The sequence below is a fragment of the Microtus pennsylvanicus genome, chromosome 5, assembly GCF_037038515.1.
Source record: "Microtus pennsylvanicus isolate mMicPen1 chromosome 5, mMicPen1.hap1, whole genome shotgun sequence".
NCBI lineage: Eukaryota > Metazoa > Chordata > Mammalia > Rodentia > Cricetidae > Microtus > Microtus pennsylvanicus.
In genome coordinates this window covers 9920805-9943525 of record NC_134583.1, presented here as the reverse complement: position 1 = coordinate 9943525, position 22721 = coordinate 9920805, and the positions used below count along the sequence as shown (strand labels likewise).

At 43.4% G+C, this 22721-nt stretch overlaps 1 protein-coding gene across 3 annotated transcripts in view; it reads left to right on the top strand.

The window, feature by feature from the left end:
- Positions 1-22721, top strand: part of Bach2 (BACH transcriptional regulator 2) — a 336475-nt gene that overhangs the window by 159456 nt on the left and 154298 nt on the right. Inside the window, exon 3 of one of the 3 annotated variants that reach the window (XM_075971277.1) lies at positions 19256-19404. The exons of the other annotated variants lie outside the window; for them this stretch is intronic. The gene's annotated coding sequence lies outside the window, so the exon portion shown is untranslated. The remainder of the gene's footprint in view (positions 1-19255; positions 19405-22721) is intronic. 3 annotated transcript variants of the gene reach the window in all.

The following is a 22721-nucleotide window of genomic DNA, read 5'->3' as shown; positions in this document are numbered from 1 at the left end:
CCCCAGACCATTCTAGGGAAAGTACAAAGCCAGACTTGTTGACTCGCTAAACCAGATGTGGTTCGCCTTCTCCACATGTGCTGCTGTGTGCACACCGCCACAGACGGGGTCTCAGCACGTGTCAGGCAGTGGCACCTGGCTGTGTCGGTCACACCACACACTGGCAATACAGCGGTGCCACTGTCATTTCAGAAGGTCTTATGTGAAGCAGCAATGGTTGTGTTATTGTGGTTCAATTTCTCCCCTCGAGCTGTATATGATATTTTTGTATATTATGTGAGACCCACTGGAAAAGTAGGCATGAAGTTCTTCTGTAACACCCAGGAGATAATCACTGTCCTGGGTGGCATGCATGTGCAGTTGTTTGCATCCCCAGCAGATGGGCTGCCTGTGGTGGAGCATCTTGGCTTTTGAGAACCAACGTTAGGAGGTGAGCGCTGCTCGTATGGATTTGGGTACTGGCTCGGTAGGCGCTATTAATGAGTTTACAAAATGTGTGAATTGATTTTGATTCTTGAAGGTAAACAGCTTACAGAATGTGCTGGCAATGGTAGAATTAAAACAAAACAAAACAAAAAAAAAATAACCTCTGAAATTCTGGAAACCATGTCACTGCCACAGTGACCATGACAATTTTCCTAATTGATGAAGTCAACTTTATGATGAAATTGCTGGTGATGTTAATTAATTATCTAATTCCTATGACGTGATAGGTAAGCATTTGGAAACTATCCAAATGACCAGTAAGCTTGGATACAGGAATTTATGTATTTAGTTAGTTAGTAATTCATTCATTCATTATTCATTCATTCATTGGTTTTTCAAGACGGGGTTTCCCTGTGTATCTCTGGCTGTCCTGGAACTCACTCTGTAGACCAGGACAACCCCGAACTCGGATATCCACCTGCCTCTGCCTCCCAAGTGCTGGGGTGAAAGGCCTGAGCCACCACCTCCTAGCCTGTCCCACATTTTAAAACCATCACCTGCTGCACTCTAGAATAGACTCAAAGATACATTGAAGTATATGATATAAGCATGTCTAAGTCTCTCATCTGAAATATTAGTCGTCAAAAGTGATTGAAATATCTCACCCATTTCTAGCTCTGCATCTGTGAAAAGTTTAATTTTCTTCATATCCTTGAGTCAGATCATTGTATGGTCACAGATGGACTGCAGAAGTGGATACAAGCCCAGCAGTACTCTGTTAGGGTAGGCAGCCATGTTTAGTTGATATCTCTGAATAGAAATGGAAGAATGGAGGGGGAAGGACAGAGGAGAGATGTGGCAGGAGAGACTGGGAGGCAAGAAAGGAAACAGTGGTCAGGCTGTGAAAAGAAATTAATAAATAAAATAAAATAAAATATTTTTTTTGAAAAAGGACAGGTAGCAAAGAGGCTTCCAGAAATACAAATCAAAGCTGCTTGTCTCATCTAGTTGGAAGATAGTTATTTTTCATAAAACGTTATGTTTACCTAGAATAATTTATTGTAAATGCAATGGATTCTATTTTTTAATTTCTGTGTTAATGTAGGTAAGTACGACTCAGTATGACTCACAAAGTCAAGAGCTATCTGGTGCCTCATTGATTTCCAATCATGTAAGCTTTGTTGAGCAGATGTGTTTCAGAAATGATGAACTAATAAATGGGTCAGCTTGTGATGTGTTTGGAGGTGGGGTTGGGGAAAGCATATTGCTACCCTGTTTGTCTGATCTTCACATATTTCCCCTAAGGAGTCACAAACATGAATAAATAAACAAACAAGCTTGAGAGAGGCAGGTTTGGGTGAAGGGAGTGGAAGAAAGGAATTATTTGGGGACCATGTTGTTCTTGACATGCATGATGAATATACTAGTGGGAAATTGGATTTTGAAATTTCTACTTTAAGTCAGTAGGTAAAACTCACAGGACTAAGGGCTGTTTGGGATACAGGAAGGGGTCAGATGAGATCTAGTAAATATGGAAATCCTTAGCATCCTGAGAACAAAGGCCAGGAGCGTAGCAGTGACCGTGAGTAGAGACAAAGAGAAGCCAAGACACAGAGATGGGCAGGGGAGGAACTGCCCACCATGGAGCTTAGATAGGAGTACAGGATTGGCAGACAAGAAGGCAGTACAGTGTGACACCTGTGGAAGGGACAGGACGCTACACCAAATGATTCTGAGAAGTCATGACAGGAGAGAAGACTCGAGTGTGAACTTGACAGGATGGAGCTCTTCAGAGACCTTGGTAGAAAGCAGGTTTCCTGATGACAAGCAGCCTGCTCAAACAGGTTAGGGAGGGGGAAAGGCAGCAAGTGTGTGCAAGTCTTCTGAGGATTCTCCTTCAGAGCAGGGGTAGAGAAGCAGTGAGCGTCTGGAGGAAGCTGAGAGGGGTTTTAAGCACAAAGATGTCACCCAGGTTTATGTGCCAATGGGAATGATTCGAGAGAGTGTGGCTGAGCTGAATTTAGGAAGAAATTGCTGAAGTGGAGGAGAAGGATTGGACATGGAGCTTTGAGAACAGTAGTTAATTCTGGAGAGACATAGGAGGGGTAGTATTAGAGAGGTCAAAGAATGGAACAGATCCTTCCTCCACCCTCACTAGAGAGAAGCAGCTACAGCTGAAGGAGCTCGGAGGCTCCCCACCCATCTTCTGTTCTCAGTGAAGCAACATTGCAGACGGTAAGCTACGAAGGGCGGAGGTCTGTTTTAGCTTGTATCTCAAGGTCATGGGGCAACGTCTTCATGGCAACACATGATGTCACTTGTCAGGGATGAACGTGAGAGGATTTAGCTAGCAGGCTTGACCAGGATAACCCATAAACCCACCCCACAAGTGGATTCATCCATTCATGAAGACAGGACTTAATTACCAGAGATCCTACCTGATTCCCTTGTCTTTAAAATTGTCTGTAGGGATTAAATTCTAATCTGAGCCTCAGGAGAGTAAACCAGAGCCTAAGTTCTGGACTTACTTGCTCGAATCTGGTGAGATGATGGATGGGTTTTTATTCTTTCAATCTTTTGGCTCCCTTTCCTTTTCCCTGAGCCGTGCAAAAGAGCTTGTGCCTTGGCCTCCTCCATCTGATCCTGGTAGGATGCTTCCTAAAAGCCTGAAGGGACACAGAGGCTGGACCAAAAGGGCCTTGGGATTTCTTTGGTTGTTCCCTTTCAGCAATAAGCCCATTGTGTCTAATTAAATGCTTCCCGGCCTCTCTAATATGTTGGTCAGCAGAAGAAATGGCTCTGGAGGTTGACTATCTAAATTTTCCACAGGCAGCTCTAGGGACGAACAGTTTGGGTGGGCTGTGTCCATGTGAAACCCTATCATCAATAGTGATAAGTCCAACCATCATCATGGCATCCCTTCGGTGCCAACTCGTTTCGTGTCAGCTTGACACAAGCTGGAGTCATCAGAGAGGAGGAAACCTCAGCTGAGAACATGCTTCCAGAAGATCTAGAGATGAGTGGATATGCCTGTGGGGAATTTTCTTAATTCATGATTGATGGGGGAGAGCCCAACCCGTTGTTAATGGTGCCATCCCTCAGCTGGTAGTCCTAGATTTTATAAGACAGTAGGCGGAACAAGCCATGAGAAGCCAACCAGTAAGCAGCATGGCTGTACATTAGCTCCTGCCTCCAGGATCCTGCTCTGCTTGAGTTCCTGTCCCGATGTCCTTTGATGAGGAACACTGATGTAGAAGCATAAGCCAGATGAACCCTTTCCTCCCCAAAGTTGCTTTTGGTCATGGATTTCATCACAGCAATAGTAACCGTAACTTACTTGCCTCCTGCATCAGGTTAATGGTACATGACTAACTCTGTGTCATCTCAAGACATCGCCCAGGTGAGGGGGTGGTTTGAGAAAAAAAGGAAGTGAGCTGTGTCTGGTTTCATTATGAGCAGGACTTGTGCGCGTTCTTAGGCCCCCATGGACAGGACACTTGAGTCGAGCAGAAATTCTGAAGCTGCTCCCTCATTAAACATCCTTCAGTTTTAGAGACTCCTCAGTCGGAAATAAAAACAGTAAATATTTATGCAGAGTTTCCTCTCAGAATGTGCTGAACAGATTCTACACAGCATACGTACACACCGAGCCAGTTCCTAAAGGGTATTGTTTACTGATTTCATTTTCACCCTGACTGCCCACTGCTTTGTAAGCCTAAAATGGATTCATCATAGAAAGAAAATGCTTTGAGAAAAATTCTCTTCCATGTGCTTCTTTGCCAGTGAGTGGATAAACAGAGAAAAAACAAAACAAGGGCTTCGACCTGAACAAGTTGCCACTTGGTATAGAATTATGTTAAGATATACTGTTACATAATCTTCCAAAATGAAAGGCACACATGGAGTGTGGAAAACGGAATGAAATGACCCCAAGGGAAAGGACTTTGGAGGGTCTCACATCCACAGGCACAGTCCACGTTAGCATTGTGATAGGGCCATCCAAAATGCTAAAGACACTGTGGTCAGCCTTTAAGGATGAAGGCTGTAGGAGACCATTCTGTCTGGTCCTCAATGTTAGGACTGCTCTGTATTTAAGACCACAGTTTGATGTATGCATTGCTTATAATGGGATACTAAATTGTAACTGTTTTTATTTTAAAGGTTAAACTTTTCCAGAGGCAATAACCCAAGGCAGTGATAGAGAAAGGACTCGGTGTGTCTTGTGTGGCATTTGGAGGAACTCCCCAGAGAAGACTTAGGCAGAAAATATGCTAACCATGACTGGTCACTTCTGAATATAGAGGTGTCATTCTTGATGAGTCTTTCCTGGAGGAAAGACTAGTGTTTTTAGGCTAGCATGAGACAGATTTGCCTCGGAGAAAACTCTGTGATGATGTATGTAAGACACTGTGCATAAGGTCTTCCAAGATGGATTTGCCTGTCCAGAAGGTGGTACCATCCTATTCATTGGGAATGTTTAGTCAAAGCCAACCACTCGCTGTTCCGTCAGTAACAGAGATTGTACCGGGCCACCGGTGCTCTCATTTTGAATGTAATTCATTCCTGGAAGCGTAGGTTTCCTTTTCATTAACTGCTCACTTGGTTGAAGTGGTGAAGATGAGCGAATGTGCCCTGCCCCGGGGACCCGGGGTGCTCTGCCCTGGGACATCTGTGAAGTACTGCTTTTGCCGCCTAAGGATAATTTTCTAGAGTACCTATCATTCAACTGCTTTAGCTACTTGGCGAAACCTCAGCTTCAAGGTAGAGCTGCTCTTATGCCCTGTCCTTATCTCAAGAAAGAAAAGGAAAATGCATTCAGCATAAGTGGAGGAATCGAGCCCCTACCTCTGTTTTCTCTTCCCTTCTGAAATCTGTTGTTCCAGGAGGGAACGGTGAGAGGAACAGAAAGCATCGAGGTTGATGCAGGGACTGTTAACCCTGAGAGAAGGTGAACTGCAATAGGTTGTAGCCAGTGACTTCAAAGCTTTGGGTCCCACATTGAGGATGTTCAGATATCAATGTGGAGCTTTCAAAGCATACTTGGATGACTAAAGTTAGGGAAATTGCCCTCTCCTTGTCTCCTCTCCTTATTCAGTAGTAACTGTAGAATTGCCACCCCCATAAACAGATGAAAAGATTGCAAAGCAGGAAGCAGCAATGTTTGAAATTACTTTGGGAAACTCCACAGAGTGGGTGTGTCACGTGGGTTTTCAGATGGATCACTTATGCATTCATGTACAGCTGCTTAACTGTTTCTCATAGTTCAGCCTTATCAATGGGGTTCTATTGTGACTCCATCTCTGCTCTTTGCTCTGCATGCATAGCCGCTCTTGGCTCGGGTCTCGGTGGTCCCATCAGGGTGCTATTGCTAGTGGAGCTGCTGCTGAGCACATTAGCGTGTAGGGAGAGAAGCGACCATGGAGATGCAGGCAGCAGCAGTTTTAAGATGAAAGTTTGCTTGTGTTGATCCTGACAGCACCTTGATACATCTGGCCACCAGCACAACCAAACAGTAGAAGGTGTGGTTAAGCCCTGTTCAGCATGGCATTCCCAGAACCCAGGTGAAGGAGGCCTTGCTGGATAAGCTTCTTCCTGCTTTGTGAGAGGGTCAGTGTCTGCAGCCTGTCCGCTAGTGCCCACCCAAGTCTGTCCCAGCCTTGGACATGTCTGCTGCTAACATTCTTGGGCACACGCACAGTTGATTGGTCCCCGTGCCATATAATTAAATATTAAAACGTTACAAATCAAACTCACAAACCTGTTATCTAAAGATCATGTCCATGGTCCTTCTGCTTTGATGTCAGTCTTCTCAGAGGCCAGAAGAGGGGGTTTGAATAGATAATACTCGAGCGTTTAGAGTTCTAACTAGAGGCACGATAGCATGGGATCCGATACACGACAGTTCCTTCTCACCTCCCGTTCCCACACTCAGCTGTCCGGCATGCTGGAGGACTCCCAGGCCACACGCCCATGGTACCACCACATCTCTCTAGTGGTAGCTGTCCTGACTATTTGCTCGCCCTTCAGGCTGGTGTAGCCATGAAAGAGAGAAGACTCAGGTAAAAGGCATCCACAGAACTTTGAGCCTTTCTTGAGACCCCTTGGGAGAAAATTCTGGGATGCTAAAAATAGAAAGGGATCATGAATTCAATGAGGGCAAGGGACAAAGGGCTCTCAGGTCTGGCTGAAGTAGAATGAGGCTCTGCTTGCTTGAGCGTAAGGGCCTTGCTGCCTGTGGACATTTATTTGGATCGATTTTCTCATCCTTCAGGACCGCACTTAGACCACTTTTGCCTAGACCACAATGAGTTAGCTCGTCCGTCATGCCCTCAGATGGGCATCGATACTATGAGTGTCCCAGACAGACAGTGTTGACATGTTTGTAAGTTGTGTTGCCCAGAGCCCCCTTGTTGCTCGCCTGTTCTTCAGGCCCCATTCTGTTCAGCAAAGGCCACAAATCCCGTGTCTCTAACTCAGGGTCTGGAGGAAGAACCTGGCGGTTTCGGTGACCATCACCCAGTCTCTCCTTTGTGTCCTCAGGAATAAGCAGTCTCAAAAAAGTATGAGGAATAATAACAATTATTTGGAATAATATCAGTGGACCTTTGACCCCTGAGAATTTTGTGGGTTCTGATGAAGGGTCGGTATGCAGTCCCCTCTTGGCTCCTTTCCCATTGACCACATCACATGGCCCTACCTAGAAAAATGGAAACTAAATAATGCCTGCTTCAATCAGTTATTGCTCCAGCTGGATGTTCTCAGGACCAACTTTTAGATCCATACATACATGAAGAACAGCCACACGTTGTCATCAAGGGCCCTGCCAATAGAAATTCATTTAACTCTCCAAGAGCTTTTAAAAGAATATTACCAAGAAATTTGATTCAGACTTTCCGACGTTGACAGAAAAGCATGAAATCTGTTTCTAACAGATGTTCCCTCTGATCCCCAAATGTAAACATGTTTGCAAGACGGTAGCGAAACAACCTGTTTACACAAGGAAGTACCGAAAAGAAGCAAACAAGAAAAGCATCACACCCGGAGCAGTCATTGTGATCAAAGAGCCGACGATTATTAGGGTGTAAGGGGAACTGATGAGTCAACCTAGCACCACCGCGGTCTCCAGATTTCAGTTTCGTAACAGACTCTCTTTTCAGGAATATTCTTCATTTGCACACAAATCCGATTTTCTTTCTAAAACGTTTTTTCGATTTTTGTCAAACCGAAATTCTAGGATCCCTTTGAAAGATGACTCTGCTACCCAGATTACACTCGAGCGAGCACCCTGTGGATGCGTCTTGGCACGGAGAATGCGCAGGGTGTTACTCCTGGGATCTTACGCCCAAGGGAGAGATGATCTCCCAAGTGCAGTCTTGGCTTGATCTCCTCCTACCCGGCCCCAGTTAGTCAGAGAGAACACAGGAACTCTCAGACTGCGTGTGGTAGGAAATAACTTTCTGAATCAATCAAAGTGTGATATTTTGATCCTTTCATATGCCTGGGTATTCTGGGCAGCTGCAGTCTCGAGTCAGTGACTCACAGATCGAAGATGTAAAACAGCTCTAAGTGATGGCTGGCTGAAGCCAAATGTGTCTGGTATGAAATAACCATCATTTGTATCGAGCTTAGCAGTTTTGGGGGAAATTAATCACCACCGCCCTTCGAAAGGAAGGTGCCTTGGGATGGAGACCCTGGTCGTTGGGGAGAGGAGGAGGAGGAGCAGAGGTGTCGTGGGGAAGCCCGCAAGAAGTTCCTGGGACATTTCTGGATGGGTTTATCTGGAGATCAGTGAGGAGCACAGTTTCTCACAGAAGGAAACTGAAATTCTTTAGCTTTGAGAATGGTGAGGCCAGTCCCGAGGTCACCCTCGCCTGTTTGTGTCCATATAAATAGGCCAGGGACTGTGACTTCTGCTCTCTTTATGACATCATTCTATGGAAAAAAGGTTCTTGTTTTACTGTTGACTTGAAAGTGCAGGGGCTCACCCCTCTGGTCATTATGTGGCTTGTCAGCAGGGCAGGGATTCTGCCACCACCGTGCCCAGAGCTGGGCCACTACCCACGGAGAACAATCGGACCACAATTGGACCAGCAGTGGTTAGCTCTTGGTATTTATCATACAGTTTAAGCTCTAGATTATTGTGCTAAACTTTTCCTGTACTTTCGAACACTAAAAATTATGTAAGAGTCTAACCCACCCACAAAATTTGTACATGCGAAAGAACTATTATTAACATAGATGAGCAAGTTTATAGGGAGAAAAGTCTAAATGTCTGAGCCAGAGGAGTGTCAGAACATGAATGTGTCTGTTACAGAAGCCTGAAGACCTGAGTCCCATCCGTGGAACCCGTGGCTGAAGGAGAGAACCAACTCCCAGAGGTTGTCCCTTGAGCTCCACATGCATGCCTGCACTTACATACTGACACACACCTACCCACAAGTGTGCACACTCAACACGGACTAATTTAAAAACTTAACATACAAAAATTAAATTTATTTCCATATTTATATGTTCTAACATATCTGGAACATATAAGTAATTTTTACAGTTCAACACCTTTAAAGACAAATAACTCAGTAAAGCAACAAGAAATACTGAAAATGAAATGAAGAAAATTATATTTATAATAGTATCAAAAATAATAAAATACTTAGGAACAAATTTAATAAAAAAAATCAGGTATGGTGGGGATGTCTAATCTCATCACTTGAGAGGCAGAGACAAGAAGTCCTCAGGTTTAAATCCACATTGGAAGCTTTAGACCAGCTTGAGAAATAGTGAGACCCTATCCCAAGTATAAACTAAAAATATAAAGGAAAGGACGTACATTTGAACACCAACTATAGAACACTATGGTGTAAATGGAGACTGCTCATTCCCAGCCACCCAGACCCTGATAATCACACAAAAACTATATTAATTACAACCCTGTTTGGCCAATAGATCAGGCATATTTCTAGTTTAGCTCTTACATCTTAAATTAATCCATTTCTATTAATCTGTGTATCACTACGAGACTGTGGCTTACAGAAAAGGTTCTGGGTGTCTTTCTCCTTCGGCATCTACATGGCATCCTCTTGACTCCTCCTACTTTGTGTATATTTGCATTTCTTGCCTAGCTTTACTCCTGTAAGCCACTGACTGAAACAGCTTTATTCATCAACCGTTAAAAGCAACACATATACAGAAGGAGATCCCACATCATCATGGAAATTATGAAAAAATTAAATGGAAAGACTTCCAATATTCATAAATCAGAAGGCACACTAAGGTAACAGTACTATCCAAATTGTACTCATTCAAAGCACTCACCATCAAAATTTCAGCCAGCTGTTTTTTGTTTGTTTGTTTGCAGGAATTGACAGGCTAGTTTCAAAATTCATATGGAAATGCAAGGGGCCCAGAATAGCTCAAACAATCTCAAAGAACAAAGTTGGAGAACTCCCGCTTCCTTATTTTAGCATATACTACACAGCCACCTCAACACACAGCATAGTACTCCACCTTAAACCATACGCGATTAACTCAAGAGGCATGTGCAGAAACTATAGAACTCCTAGAAGAAAACAGAGCATCTGGGCAGGGTGTGTAGTGAAGGATGATTCCATGCTCAAGGACAGCTACATAACAAGTTCTAGGCCAGTCTGGGTATGAAACCCAGTATTTAAAACAAACAGGAGACAGATGAACAAAATAGGTAAATGGGACTTTATAAAAATTTAAAACTTGTGCTTTTAAAGTAAACCATTAAGAAAACAGAAAAGGCAAACCCAGTGAATGAGATAAAAATATGTGCAAGTCACATGTCTAACATATCTAGAACATATAAGTAATTTTTACAGTTCAGCACTCTTAAAGACAAATAACAGTAAAATAACAAGCGAAGAATTAAATATTTCTCAAAAATACATACAAATACCATTGTGTACATAGAAAGATACTTGACATCATTAATCATTAGGAAAATATAAATTAAATTCACAATGAGATATCACTTTACCCTTAATGAGATGAGCAGTCCAAAAGACACCACCGTGCTCATAGGGGTGTGGAGCCTGTTGATGGGCTGGTAAGAGAGTACAATCATGCCTGTGAGAGATTAGGCTAGCCTCTGGCCAGGCATGTGAAGGATTATTTAGATTAGGCTAGCCTCTAGCCAGGCATGTGAAGGATTATTTAGATTAGGCTAGCCTCTGGTCAGGCATGTGAAGGATTATTTAGATTAGGCTAGCCTCTGGTCAGGCATGTGAAGGATTATTTAGATTAGGCTAGCTTCTGGCCAGGCATGTGAAGGATTATTTAGATTAGGCTAGCCTCTGGCCAGGCATGTGAGAGATTATGTAGATCAGGTTATCCTCTGGTCAGGCATGTGAAGGATTATCTAGGTTAGGCTAACCTCTGGCCAGACATGTGAAGGATTATCTAGATCAGGTTAGCCTCTGGCCAGGCATGTGAGAGATTATGTAGATCAGGTTATCCTCTGGTCAGACATGTGAAGGATTATCTAGGTTAGGCTAACCTCTGGCCAGACATGTGAAGGATTATCTAGATCAGGTTAGCCTCTGGCCAGGCATGTGAAGGATTATCTAGATCAGGTTATCCTCTGGTCAGGCATGTGAAGGATTATCTAGGTTAGGCTAACCTCTGGCCAGACATGTGAAGGATTATCTAGATCAGGTTAGCCTCTGGCCAGGCATGTGAGAGATTATGTAGATCAGGTTAGCCTCTAGTCAGGCATGTGAAAGATTGTCTTAAAAGGTTAATGGAGATGTGAAGACTTACCCAAGCATGGGCTGCACCATTCTCTGGGCTTGGTGTACCAGACTGTATAAAGGAGAAAACAACCAACAATCATTCTGTTTCCTAACTTCAGATGCTCTGTGACCAGCTGCCTGCAGTCCCTGCTGCTACGACTTACCATGACAGACTGTACCCTTGAACCATGAGCCAAAATAAAGCCTTAAATTGCTTTAGTAGGAATCTTTTATTATAGCAATAGGAAAAGTAGCTAGATAATGATGACAATTCTGGACGCTAGCCAGTCTAAACTCTGTGGCTGGGCCAGCAAACTGCAGGTTAGGGGAAGGTTGATAGAGCAGTTTGAGTCTACAGGTCTCTGCTGTCAGGATTCCCTCTTCCTCAGAAAGGTCAGCTCTTTTCTTTTAAGTCCCTCAGCAGACTGAATGAATCTAGTCTGTATTCTAGATGGTAATATGCTTTATTAAATGCTACTAATGTCAGTGTTAAACTCATTGGAAGAATATGTTTTCATCACTCTCAAGACATGTTCACCCTGTACATTGTGACTTAACAAGCTAACCCAACAAAGTTGCCATTGCCCTCAGCATACAACCAAGAGAGTTTGAAACACATGTCCATATATGACTGTGTATAAATGCTCATAGCAACATTATTCACATAGACCAAAAAAACATAGGCAAAACATGGAAACAACACAATATCCCCTAATTGATAAATGTATAAATGGCATATTATATGCATTCTGTTAGCTTTCGGTTACTGTGCCGAATACTTAAAAATACAACTTGAAAAGAGAGATTTCTTTTGGCCCACAATGTCATAGTTTTCAACCCATGGTTATTTGTTTCGGGCTCTGTGGTTAGGTTATAACATTGTGGTGGAAATCATTATGGAAGCAAGAGAGGAAGGGGCATTGTGGTTCTAGTGATCTGTCTCCTTCCTCTATTTCCCACCTCCTCCAGTTTCCCCCAACTCCCAGTGATCCCATCAGCTATGAACCCATCAATGGGTCAGTCCATTGACGAGGTTAGAACCGCCATGATCTAATCACCCCTGAACACTCCTGCCTTGGAAACCCACCCTTCAATACATGAGCCTCGGGGAGTAGTCCAAACTAAACTATAAGACGCTGTACTTTTCTAGTGCTGTGAAAAAGCACCCTGACCAAAACAGCTTATAGAAAAGGAGTTTCTTTGGACTTAAGTTCCAGACAGTTAAGAGTCCATGATGGTGAGGAAACCTGGAAGCAACCTGTGGGCATGGCAGCTGGAGCAGGAAGCTGAATGCTCACATCTTGATCTACAAGCGCAGAGTAGAGAGAGCAAACTGGAAGTAGCCTCCCGCGGCATCCTCCTCCAACAAAGCTGTGCTTTCTGAGCCTCCGTGTATAGCACCGCCAGCTGGGATGGAGCACACAAATGTCTAAGACTGGTGGGGGTGGGGTGGATTTCTAATTTGAATGAGAATTTGGTACGCTACCACACCAGCATCCCACAGATGGTCATTTAGCTATTAAAGGTAATGAAGGACGGCCGCATGCTGTGCCCTAAGTGAACTCTGAAAGCACCGTGATAAGTGAAAGTCAATCCGGGCACAAAAGGCTACATAGCATGTGGTTCCATTTATATGAAATACGCAGAATAGGCAAGTATGTAGGGAAAGAACATAGCTTAAAGGAGTAAGAAAAGATTCAGCTTAATTTTTTTTTCCTGGTATAAGTGGTGGGAAAGATCACCAAGAAAAGTGACAGGAAGTTGAGTAGGTCTACCGGATGTGAGATGCCACCAGTAGAATGAGCTTAAGAACACATCACAGACTGACCAGGAGTGGTGTTCCCAAAGCTGTCAGGCAACTTGGAGCAGCTTTGTTAACCATATGCTCGACCAGAAGCCAGCGGGTGATGTTACTGCAGCTTAACCAGCAGCCAGACAAATGGCACCAGAGGAAATCACCCCGCGATGCCATGAGGACCTAGATCCAGTGCAGGGCCCTGGGAACAATGTGAACTTTTGTTCTTTTGCAGGAGATTTTTAATCTGGGGTTCACAGATTCACACAGGATCCCCAGCACACTTGAAAAGGTCCTTGAAACTCTGCTTACCACATGGAGAGGTTTTTTTGTGTGTTCATTTTTTTTCATAGGAGGGAGTTGTCGGGTTTTAAAAGGACCTTTGATAGGAGAAATGTTAAAACATTATTTAGAGTGCCAGGCTAATTTTCTGACTGCGTGATGCATTGTGCTAAGTGGTCTGGCACTCCCAATTTTTGGAATAAAAATGAATTCTTAGTGCATGATCTCACTGCCCGTAAGGCGGTTTGATTCTGCCCTGGCATTTGATAGGACTTGCTAGAGGATTAGGTAAGGCAGGATGTTGGTGCATTTGAGGTCATTAAACCAAGAAAAGGAGGAAAAATAATTCCACTTGCTAAGTACATTGTGGAGTTGAAGTAAATGCTGAGCTGCGAGGGGACATTCCCTATGCTCTTTGTCAACACTTTGAATCCCTGCTTACAAACAGACAAGTGAGAAAAAGCCGCTTCGTCTAGATGCAGCATGTTGGGAAAACAAGCCATCTTTCCAAGAAATGCCCTTTCAGTCATCACTTGATAGTGAAGACGTGCAAGGCTGCGACGTTCCGGGCTCCTTGATGCTTATGGACCTGGTTGTAACCAGTATATGACCTAGAGAAGTACACAAAGCCCCTCTTCCATGTGGATACCAGCATGATGTTGGGTGTCAGATATGGAAAACCAGTGAAAAATGTATCATGGAAAACCTGATCTATAGGAAGGATTTTATATAAAACAAAGCACAGCCCTCAAAGTATCTCTCCCATTGAGCTCTTACTTTAAAGCTTTGGTCTTATTTTTGGTTTAGATTCTGTTTGAAAGATAATTTTTAAATTCTTATCTCTAGTTCCCAGAGTTTAACACCAGGTGACCCATTGCTTTTTAAAACTTTTCTAGTCACGAAGTGGTGAACCCGTTTAGTCTGTCTTGGTGTGAGGAAGGACTCTAAAACAGCTCTAAATATGTTTGTCAGTGAGCCTATAACTAACATTTTACAAAAAAAAAATTTGTGATCCATGGCCAACAGACTGAGAGTTGACATTGCTTAATAGAAAAGAGTCTCTAAATGTAATTTTTAGTTTTGGAAATTAAGCTTTAAACTGTTTTGTTTTTTCCTGACCACAATCCATTCTCTTGGCACTCAATCCAAAGGTGGGAAATGTGTGGGTATGTGTGTAACTAGGGATGCGTCCTGGTACTAGCTCTAAAAACCAGTAATCTGATGTTGGACAGAAGTGGCATCCTGACACTAGAAAACTTACCTTGGCCTACTAGAATCTTCCGTGTAGCATCTCTGCTGGAAAAGCTCCTGTTCTTTTGTGTAGTGAGCTTTTCATTTCATGAGATAACATTGATACAGGGGAAAGAATCAGCTTGAGAATACTTAATCCTAAAATGTGGGGGCCGCCATACATGGAGTCAGGCTCAGCACGAACATGAACCAATGTGCTGAATACTTCATTTTCTGTTCTTTGTGTCACCCTGCATCCTAGAAAGGTGGGAAAAGGCAATTAGAGTAGGAGATTAACAACGGGGACGCCAGAGATGCAATACTGGAAACAGGACAAGCAGAGAGCTACCCTTCTATTTTGAACAAATGATTGTACTAGTATGAGGTGTATGGTGTGGGTGAGAAGACCTGCCCGTCTCCTGGGAAAGAGCTCATCAATGCTATTAAACCCTCTAAATCCGTCTTAGCTAAGAGTTGAGTGGAGGGGGATAAAGAACACAATCAGCCTTACCTTTACAACTTTCCAGAAAACCAAATCGTTTCGCAGCTAATTGGTACAAATGTTCCCTTGCCCACTGTTGCAGCTGGAGACACACTTGAACATTTTTATGGCTGTTTGTGTAATTAAATACCATTTACTTTTCCTACCTGAGGAGCGCAGGTCCTGCCGACTCTTTCTTTTAAGTAGATGTAAGATTATGCAAGAGGGAATTATGTACAGATAATTTCCCATATTTGCAGTGTGCGCCTTTATTTGGAAATGAATGAATAGAAACCACTCAGATATCTACTTCTGAACTTCCCCGGCTTCTTGTAACAGTAAATATGAAGAAATGAAAAGCACTGCTGTCATGCTTGGTCTAGTTCTGCCGTCGCGGGTCACCCACCTTTTCCTAAGAACTGTCCGTGTGAGGTCCTCAGAAATAAACCTCACTGGAAAGCGCCATTAAGGCACAGAGTGTTCGTGGTTCTCTTATTCACCATTGTTTCGAGAGACCAACACAGTTCACAGAGCCTCCTGGCTCCATGAAGGCATTAGGTGCTATCCTGTGGGGCCACTGGGTCTGAAAGACCTCAAATAAATAAATAAACAAACAAACAAAAAACAGGGTCCTATAGCTGCATTGTCTGGTATCCACATTTAGCTACTTATTTTTAACTTATTTTTAAATCAGTTAAATTTTGTTCCTCACCCATACCAGCTAGGTTCCAGGTACCTGGTAGCCACACTGAGGGGTGTGGAAATGCTGAGGACACCATTGTCACAGGATCTTAAATTGGTGTGGCCCCGGGACTTTTAATGGCATCCTTTCTGACCATAGCATATACATAACACAAAAAGCCCCTTCACAAATCTGTTTGATAGTGGTAGTCAGATGGCAGTCAGATTGTAAAGCAGTCGGCAGTCAGCTATATGAATTTGTTTGGTTGTGCCAGTTGTTACAGTAGTAACGTATCGGGGTTGACAAAGACTTGGGTTGTAGACCCTTCGCTATCTTCTGATGCTTCAGAGTCATTAACCATTTCCTTAAGGTCTTCAGCCCCTTCTCCAGTCCAAACAAAATTAGTATGCTAATTATCTTACCCATCCTGATGGTAACAGTGCCTCCAGGAGTGTCGCCCCAACACTGCAGGCCTCAAATTGATGGCCGTGCTTTTGGCTTCATGGTGCCTGACTTTGAGAAGGGACTACTTTCTAAGGGTCATTCCAGAGGTTCCCTTAACACTGGTATGGCCATCAGCTGTATGACAGAACCATCAGCTTCCAAAAGACCTGAAAAATCATCTGTTTCCCCAAGAAACCAACACCTAGAGAGCCACTCAGTACTCTGTGGCCAACTGAGAAACAAGACACTATCCAGCCCTTATTTATTTATTCGTTCATTTCTTAGCTACCTCTTCCTGTGTCTTTCCTTCTCTGTAGAGTGGAGATTAGAAGTCTTATGCCTGGAAACGCTGCTAATAAAAAGCAAGATGATTTTTAGCATTAAATGTATGTCATATAGTTTTCAAAACCAAAGAAAAATAAGCCACATATATATGTGTGTTCACACATGTACATATCCATATATATTTTCCACCTCATTTAATTCAAAGAAGAACCTGTGTGAAGAGTTAGGCTCAGAGGCAGAGCCCTTGTCCCACGTAACAAAGCCACTGGCATAGAGGGCTGTGTCTCTCAGGACTTAGGAACCTATGAACTTGTAAATGTACGGTAATACAACCATGTGGCATTGCTGGTTTTTGACCTGTGGCATTTTGCAGTTCAGGAGTTAGCGATACTGAAAGTTATTGCTTTACTCAAGTGATGCAATTTTTTTTACACTTTGATAATCTGCCAGTTGCACAGACTTCGGTTCAGCATGGGCGGCTTTGAAGTATATTTTTAAAATGAGAGAATCCAGATTTGTAATTAGCTTTGCAAATGCTAGTTGTACAGTCTCAGCGTCTGAAGAGCTTCTGGTAAGTGTTCCTGTTACTAGTGGCAATTTTGTTTTTTTATTCCCTCTCTGGCCCCAAGCAATTAGGAGAAACAAAGTCTGCTGTTTGAGGATAGTCTCATCACTTTGTTTCTTTATCCCCACTGAGCGTGATGGGCTCACAAATTAACTGTGCACCTGATCCTGGCCATGGAAAAACCTCTAGAAACCATTCCACCCACTTAGACTCCGGGTTGTCAGGAGAATGTCTCCCAAGTTAAAAAGGAAGTCACAGTGAGCAAATAGTCCATTTCTTGATAGAACTTTGTTCTTTGGGCCTTTCTTGTCATTATAGAACAACTCAGACTTTAATGTAAGACTGCTGAAAGAGATGAATTTAGTTCATCAGAATATAACTGAAAGGGCTCACACCCTGAGTCCTCAAATCTTAGCCATTTTATTGTATGTGCTGGACACAGAAGTAGAGTGTATAGATACTAGAGTAGAGTTCCCTCCCAGGGAAGAGCACCCTAGCCGACAGCCCTGAAGACGTGCCTGTAGGTAGCATTAGCCAGACTGAAGGAGTGTGTGTGCACATGCGTGCACATATGTATATTCACACATACAATAGCATTTAGTGAAAAAAGAGGCCATGAATTTGAAAGTTTTGGAGAGGTATGTGGGAGGAGGTTGGAAGGAGGAAAGAGAAGGGAGAATTGTTATAAATTATGACTTCAAAAATTAAAAAAAAATAATAAAATTAATGATTTGCTTTTAGAAAGAAACAAAGAACACTGGCTGTGCCTTTTAAGGACCCAGGTTCAATTTCCAGCACCTAAGATGGCTCACAACCATCTGTAAATCCAGTCTCAGGGGATCTGATACCATCTTTTGGCTTCCACAGGCACTACATGCAAGTGGGCTACATAGACATACATCCATACATGTGCTAATATGTGGTACACAGACATACATTCAGGCAAACACCCATTCACATAAAATAAAAATAAATAAAATCTCCAAAAACTTAAAAAAAAACTCATCAGAACACCTTAGACGTTCACATTGCCAACCTGGTATTTGTTTTTCTAGAGAGCCCAGGAATGGTCAGAAACCAAGGCAACCTGAAACTCATATGGCTCTGTTAGGTGTCACTTTCAGAGAAATGGTTAAGATGTGTTTCTGTGGAGTATTAGAGTATTGCAGAGATATTTTAAAGCATGATTTAGTAACTGTATAACACAAGTATAATATTTTCTTTCATAATTAACTAAAAAAGTTATGAAAACAGTCTCCAAGTATGTTTGTGTATCTGAAAAGAATAATGGTCCACAATTCATACACAAAGTTTTCAGGGTGGTGTGTGTACGTGTATGCATGCGTGTTTGCATGTGTGTGTGTGTGTGTGTGTGTGCGTGCTTGCATGTGTGTGTGTGTATGTGTGTGTGTGTGTGTGCATAAACTTCTTTGGTAGAAAAACTTTGCCTGAATTAATGTAAGATGTTATTTTGTTCCAATTAATGAATCACCCTATGTTTTTGCATAGAAACATTGAACATGTTTCTCTGTGGGGTGCTTACCTTGGACAGTAAGAGTGGTTGCACACTTGTAAGGATAATATCATGGTAGTTGCACCCTTTACTCTCAAATAAAAAATAAATATGAATTGTGTGGTTATCCAAGTGCAAGAGTTACCGTGAAGAGGCTATAAGCCTAAGTGACAAACTATCCTTAATAATTTATTGTTCATGGTTACCATTATTCATTTCTTTATACTCTGACCTGTTTTTATGTGATCTACAATAAACATTAACTTATCAGAGAAAATAAATATTTCCAATTTTATGGATGAAAGTCTGATATGAGGATATAAGGTTGGGCTAAAGCCAACCAAATCGTACTGATTTGAAAATAAACACATTTGAGGCATCATTGTCAGCCAGGATTCACAAGTTAATCATGTCTTCTAGAATCGCCTCTAGTTAGCACATCCTCTTAGGTCTCTAAACTGGGGTGTTTGGATTTATTGAAGAAAGCCTTCTGAGATGATCCAGGAGATAATAAGATGATTAGAGATTGGCCTCCCCGAGTTGTCTTTGGGGTCAGGAGAGCATGTGGTAAGAGATGCTCGCCTGCAGGAAGCACCTGGGGAAGAGGTCTTCCGCTTGAGTAGAGCCCAGATATTGGTATCCAGGGCGATTTTGTCGCTCTGCCTATGTGGTTCAGTCGAGAGGCATGCTAGAACCATGGTGGAGTACTGTATTGCTCAAAGAGGAGGAGCTGTTCTGAGGCAGGAGCATTGCCATGTGCAGCATTTACTATAGTAATGGACTTTCCTTTGGGTCTAGGTGGACGCTCACTGATCTGTCACAAGGTGGCCTCGCTGAGCGTTGGGGTCCATGTCTGAATGGATCGCTGTAGCCTTCACATCTCTGCCTCCGCCTCGTTCCCGGCATCCTAAGACTCGAAGCCAGGACAGGACCTGGGGAAATTATATGTAAGTTTTTCCTAAGATTGCTTTTTCTCACCTACACAGGGGTAATGAGGTGACGACACAGGGAACCCACGCACACAAAAATTGCCTTTCTTTTAACAAAGCATCGTGAGAATTGCAAATGAAGCAGGAAACAAGGGCTGGAATCCCTAGAGTCCTGCTTCCTTAGCCTGGTAGTTCTCAAGTGTTAGCTTTCATCACCAGCAGGTCTGAACCAGTAGGTCTGGTGCCAGCCAGCAGTCGGCTTTGCTAACAGTTTCCAAGTGATGTTGGTACAGTTGCTCCAAGGCCCTCGCTTTGAGAATCACTGCTTTGGCTCAAGTGTGTGAGAGGGGTGGATAGTGATGTTAAGAAACAATACATTTTAATATTAAATGCATTAAAATGTAGAATCTGGCTGGGCAGGGGATGGCATGCACCTTTAATCCAGGCACTCAGAGGCAGGGGGATGTCCATTAGTTGGAGCCAGCCTGGTCTACAAAGCAAGTTCCAGGACAGCCTGGGCTACACAGAAAAACCCTGTTCTCAAAAAACAAAATCAATCAAGCAAACAAACAAGTAGAACCTGTGCTTAATGCATTGACGCGTGTCTCAGAAAACAACTTTAGGGCTTGCACGGCAGCTTCAGCTGGAAAGTTCAGCCTGACCACTCGCCAGCTCCCTTCCTATAGTTCTGGCCATTGTTGTCCTTGGGCTTTAGAAGGTCAGAATAATAGTGTGGCTGTTAGCAAGGGCCACAGTCCCTTGTCAGGTGTGTTTGCCGTGTTTGGTAGGTCCAAAGGGAAAGTCGTCCTCCCAGGGTTCGAGAATCTGTTGCTCCCCTCCCTGCTACGCTGACATGTAGCTGCCTTTACAAGGGACACATGAAGGGAGGCGCACCTCCAGTAAATAATCCATCAGCAGGGCCCAGCTGTTATGGGTCTCCGAGACCTCAGTACTGGCAGATTTTAAGGTCATCTCCTTACTGTGTTAGCTACCAAAAGGATAACTACTCACCTGCCAAAGACAAGGACAGTTCACCCAACACTGATTTAAAAAAAAAATTAAAAGTTTGGCTAAGCAAATGCTCACTTGGATACAGTTAAGTATACATACAGATCTATACACATTCTATACATATGCCTGTACACGTGTTGTATGTTTCTAAGTTTTCAATGTAGAATTGTTAAGTGTTTTTCTTTTATTTCATTAAATAACTGTGAATATAAAATTGTAATAATGCTACTGCCCTGTCCAGAAACTATCTGAAGAATTTCTGGAAGTTTTAAATCTGTGGTAATCCACTATGATTTATAACAATTTATTTGGGTGTGGCAAGTGTGGTCACTCAAAGTAGCACTTGGGATTTGCAAATCTTTTAATTAGAACACTTAAGAATTGAGAACAGTCACTGTTAATAAAGTAATCGCCACCCAACTGTGTTATGCTAAGTGAAGTCAGCTGGACGTGTTCAGCGTTGGTGCTTATATGAGGTGCCCGGAGTCGTCAAACACACAGTCCAGAAGTAGACTGCTTGCTGTCAACAGTAGGGGCAGAGTTGTGGCGTTTGTGGTTTAGTGGGTCCAGTGTGGGCTGGAAAAGTTGACGTTTTGGTAGTTGACGGTGGTGGTTAGTTGCACAATAATGTCCATGTTCTTAATATCACCAAACTGTCCATTTAAAAATGAATAAAACAGCATTTTAGGTTATATTCTAACACAATCTTAAAAGCAACTAAATAGCAGCGCACACTCTTCCTTTTAAGAAGGCTGGTTCTCGACAGGGAAGCTGAAGCTTCCCAGGGTGCAGGGGCATCTTGCATGACTCTCCCATCCTGCTGTCTTTTGTGTCACCCCCAAACACAGCGAGGGCAGAGTCTCAACCACAGGAATGGAATCCCTGACATAGCAAAAATGCCCCTGAGGGAAACCGTCGCAGGAGTTTGCCATTAACAGTCATAGTCTCTACCAAACTCCACACTGTGTGGCGGAAGTTGCCTTGCTAGGGTGAAAGGAGGTATGTGGTGAGGATGCTCCATTTCCCAGGGAGGTTCCTGGGCCAATACAGCCTGGAGTATTGTCATGGAGCTGTGAGCCTGACTCTTGCTCTTAATGGGTCTTCTTGCTTGGTGGAGGTGACCGCATGAGAGAAACCAGCCAGGGAAGAGAGACCCACCTCCGCCCCAGTCACTGTACTGCTTAAAGGAGCAGGCATTACAGTGCCAGTAAGTCCCGGAAGAGGTCAGGGAGCGACCTACCTGCAGTCCAGTGGGAAGCACGGCTTAGTCCACCCAATTCTGCTCATCTCGCTTTTTACCTTGTCTCGTTTCTACAAAACTGGACTGGAAGGCAGCCAGCAGATTCCCGCTGGGACTGGTAGCATATTTTCTTCCGATCTTTGGTTGTCTTTAGACTTTATCCCTGGGACAGGCCATACCTAAGGATCCAAGGACAGATACAGATGGATAATTTTCAGTTTCATTGACAGGAAGTATAAGGGGTGTGAGGGTGGGGGATAAGCGCAGAAGCCAGTGTTCTAAATGATTGTATGTCCCCCCCTAAGCTATTAAGGCTACTTGTGTGAATGCACACCAATACACATGGAAATTTGGCTTAAAGAAATGGCATGACTAGAATGAAGATTAAACAAAGTCATTGGAATTCAAGGATGACACATACTAACCCATCCCCTCCTCCTCAGGCTAGACTTTCCAAACCTTCTTGGAAATCAAGTCTTTGTTTTACTTAGGCTGTTCAGGCCATGGCAATGCTTCAGAGGCTTTTGGCTCAAATGCTATGGGGGGAAAACAGCAAAACTAAAGTTTACTGTAGAAAGGAAAAACAGGTGTAAGAGAGAAGAAACTAAGGATGAATTCACCTCTGCTATCCTCACGGACCTACAGCACCTAAATATGATCTGAGATCATGAGGATGTAGAATTTAATCAAGATCCATGAACCCCGTGAGTTCAGGTGACACAATTGCAGTACCTGATGGATTTCCCCAGAAGAGACCAGCAAGCAAGATAATGTGCAGATAAAATGACACACACGGTAGAAAGAACTCAGGGGCTCTGCTCATTGGCCCTCCTGTTCTTTAGAAGTCAGCTGTGCCTGGTTCCCGATGCTGGCATGTTTCCTGAAGATCCTCTTACCTGAACGGAGAAAACCAGGCCCTGGGTTGGCTAACCTTCCAAGTCCACACCCCAGCCCTTCACACTCCCCATCCTCCCCTCACATCTACTTCCCTTCTTCAGAGATCAAGGCTCAGAAAACAAGACAGCTTTGGTTTTCTGTGAGGGAGGGACTCACCAGAGGGTATCTGCAGCTTCAGCCTCTTCCA